Here is a 2,787-nt window from a genome sequence, read left to right on the forward strand (position 1 = left end):
CCCCCCCACTATCATGATCCCAGTTCTACCTCACAAATCTGGCTAGACCAGAGGATGTGCATTGATTGGTACAGATTAGAGCTGGAAACACAGGAACCCAGGACAGATAAACCCCTTAGGACCAATAATGAGAGTAGAGATACCAGGAGGGTAAGGGGAAGGTGGGGGAGAAAAAGGGAACCGATCACAATGATCTACATATATTGCCCTCCCTGGGGGACGGACAACAGGAAAGTGGGGTTAAGGGAGACATCGGACAGTGTAAGACATGAAAAAATAATTTATAAATTACCAAGGGTTTGTGAGGGAGGGAGGGGAAAAATGAGCTGATACTAAGGGCTCAAGTAGAAAGTAAATGTTTTTAGAATGATGAGGGCAACAAATGTACAAATGTGCTTGACACAATGGATTGTGATAAGAGCTGTAGGATCCTCCAATAAAATGTTTTAAAAGATTTAAAATTCTCAGGAACCCAAGGGAGCAGTTCTACTCTGGCCTAAACAGCTGTGCTGAGTCAGAGTCCACTGGCCACCGGTGAGTGAGAGACTTAACTCTAACTAAGCAAGCAGCTTTCCAATTGCTTTTGATGCGAGTTACCAACTATAGCTTCAGTCTTCTCTTTAAACTCTGTATTAGACGAGCAATCCTACGATGCTTCTGAGACTTCTTTTAAGGCTAGCTCATAGTTTTGGCCATTTTAACATCTTGTATGAATAAGCATGAACTGTTGGTGTTGCTCCCGTTAAAACTGATATTGCATTCACAATTTAAATAGAAGATCGAAAGCAATAAGAAAACTGGTATTATTTTGAAGCAGATGCTTTACATAGTATCTATTTTTACTCCTCACTAGTTTTTTGAGATTGACGTTATTTCCCCATTTTATTAAGATCAGAGAGATAACAGACAATGAATGGCTAAACAAGAAAAAAACTTGTTTGTGTCCGATTGACTTAAAGACTCATTTTCTTTACAAATGGCATCATTTTGATATGAGTTCAGTTGAAAATACATTTTCTTGCAAATGACATATTTTAATCATTTTTTGGTTATCACGTTTACACTTGCCAATCCTGGGTTTGTAAGTGTCTTCCTCTTTGTAAGTATGACATCGACTGCTTATGTCTCCGTAAAAAGCGCATAGGGAATTCCTCTGGCCTCCTGCCTTCACAAGCTGGGTAAGAGAATCAAACTCAAAATCAACCCAAGGCCAATTCTTATGAAGCAGGGTCAGATCTATCCCCACCTTCTTGCTTTGCCCATTCTAACACTAGCTGCCCCTCCCACAGCACTCTTTTCTGTTGGGCTTGATAATTCATTGTACTGACCACACGGAACTCAGAGACTATATTCATAAATGGGGATTATGCGGGAAGCTGACCGGTTAAAGTTCTATGCAGCTCAGGCAGTCTAGGAGAGCACTTTTAGCACTGTTGTTAAATCTCTAAAGGGCATGTCACTCAGTCTGAAGGGCACGCACTCAGCTTAGTTCCATAGATCAACAAAGCTAGTCCTCCACGTCAGTGTCTGGAGGCATGCCTCCTGTCTAAGGGCACTCAGCTTACCTGCTCTGTGGGCTGAGAAGCCCGATGCTGTCTGTTGCCTTGGTTCTGGGTTCTGCTGCTGACAGTTCTCTGGTGAGGAAGTTTTCTGTCTCTGGATTGCGGGGGTTTAGTGTGCAGAGATCTTGACTTCCGAAGTATGAGCCTCCATTTCTGGCTCTTCATTCTTGATGGTAGTGAGGTGCCCCTTTCCTGCTTGTGAGATGACTTGTTTTAACTCAACAGGATAGCAAACTGACCACCTCCCACATTAGCTTTTCAAGTTGTTACGACACAATTTGCACTTTTAAGAGTCACTTTCAGCTGAATTACATAACTCCATCAGCATCTTCCTGGCCCACCATCGCTTACTCAGAAACCCAATGGGAAAAAGACATTGGTATGAATTACAAAGATTCTGGAGGACCACTGTTGGTGTAGTGGTTATACATTAGGCTGCAATTTTCACTGTCAGCAGTTTGAAACCACCAGCCACTGTGCAGGAGGAAGATGGGCTTTCTGCTCTTAGAATCTCGGAAATCTCCAGGGGCCACTATGAGTCAGCGTTGACTCCATGGCAGTGAGTTTAGTTTTATGACCAGAAGAGCTATACCAAGTAAGTCACTGCCCTACAGTCACTTAAATATACAGAAAAATATAAAGATGAAGAAATAAATTTAAACCCCCCTAACCATAGGTAGTCAAATTTGGTATTTTTGTAATTGACATTGCCTTATATAATGTATGTTGTGCTGTAGTATTAACATAATCACGATATAATATATAATTGAAGTAATATATAATGTGTGCATCTATCTATCTTATTATTGGTATTATATTAACTAATTATGTAGCTCCTATTAATAGTATTCTGCTTGTCATTGTGCGTCTAGAAAGTAAATCCATAATAAGTACAGTATTGAATGAGCCCTTCTAGTTCTAATATGTTTTCAGACAGCAGCAGGTTATTTTTCAGTTTGTGATCAGGAAGGACAGTGTATCCAAACATGATTTCTGGTAAGAATAATACAAGGTAGCATCATTGGTGGTATACGAGAGATTAAGTATAAACTTTGTTTCTTAGTTGTTATTCTGTAAGAAAATACAACTCCAGATAAAATCTGGTACAAGAAATTCTGGTTTAGAGAGAACCTGTATTAACTGATGTTCTTGTTGATAGGTTGAATCTGACTAGTCTGAAGGGATTTCATCCTCTCAGAAGCAGGACACCTCTGGTTGGGCTTGA

The 2,787-nt window shown here is 40.4% G+C and overlaps 1 protein-coding gene across 1 annotated transcript in view; it reads left to right on the forward strand.

The window, feature by feature from the left end:
* Positions 1 to 2,787, forward strand: part of UHRF1BP1L (UHRF1 binding protein 1 like) — a 105,968-nt gene that overhangs the window by 22,343 nt on the left and 80,838 nt on the right. The window lies entirely within an intron of this gene.

The sequence above is a fragment of the Echinops telfairi genome, unplaced genomic scaffold, assembly GCF_000313985.2.
Source record: "Echinops telfairi isolate 266 unplaced genomic scaffold, ASM31398v2 ScPeMD7_2;HRSCAF=8, whole genome shotgun sequence".
Lineage (NCBI taxonomy): Eukaryota > Metazoa > Chordata > Mammalia > Afrosoricida > Tenrecidae > Echinops > Echinops telfairi.